Genomic DNA, 995 nt, shown 5'->3' on the forward strand with positions numbered 1-995 from the left:
GTCCTTCCTACTTTCAAACAGGACAACCCTACTCATGAAGCACTGTGCGCAACTGTGACATTCCTGACTTTAAACAAAGACTATAGGACCAACACCCCCAATGTCTCTTTGTTGTCTTGACAGTTATTCTGTCACCCCTCCTCTTTTGATCCCTTTTCTTACTGAGAGATCTAGTTCATGTCAGTTTAAGTTTTTTCTTGTATCAGCTGTACTGTGATGACAATCTCTCAGCTGTGCTTGCCCGGCATCGCTTCTCATCTACCATGAGAACTGAACTCTGAATGCACTTTATTGCAAGTGGGTCACATCTCACGGTGCAATGCCTTCACAGAGCAGCTCAGGCAGAGTTTGGCAGCTTGGCATGTTTTATAAGGTGGCTGTTGCATTTGTCTTGAACAAATAAGGACGTCCTCTTATAAAAGTGTCAGAACTAGAAATTAAACAAAAAAAATCTTCATTTTTCAATTGCTGGGTAACTCGCATTCAGTGTTATGTTTGAACTATAGACATGGCCTCTTCCCCAATTTACTAAACTTTTTACCAAATTTAAAATAGAAATGGACACATATTTTGACACTGGGTTTATTGTATCTTTTTTGTTAAATTGGTCACCATTTACCTATTTACATTTAACAAATAAATTAATTTGCTTCTTTCTAAGTTCCAGCAGACATGTTATTTATATCTGCCTGTGTTTAGTCCTTGGTGCTTTGACTTTTCTTTTTGATGTAACATTTTGTAAATGCCCCTTTGCCATTGGTTAGAGAATATTGCCATCATGTCATTAAAAGAATGCTATCATTAGTGGCTAGCATGCAATTTGGTGAATTAAACATATCACCTTGTTTCACCTGAGCTTTTTGTACCAGTATGTCTTCCCATCTCTCTGTCTGCTGGTGGAGACAAAGTGACCATTCCTCACACCAAGCCATTAATGCTGCTTGATTGAAATTCAACATCTTGCTTTTAATCTCCAAAGTGTTGCAGCAGCATTG

The sequence above is a fragment of the Kryptolebias marmoratus genome, linkage group LG16 (assembly GCF_001649575.2).
Source record: "Kryptolebias marmoratus isolate JLee-2015 linkage group LG16, ASM164957v2, whole genome shotgun sequence".
Lineage (NCBI taxonomy): Eukaryota > Metazoa > Chordata > Actinopteri > Cyprinodontiformes > Rivulidae > Kryptolebias > Kryptolebias marmoratus.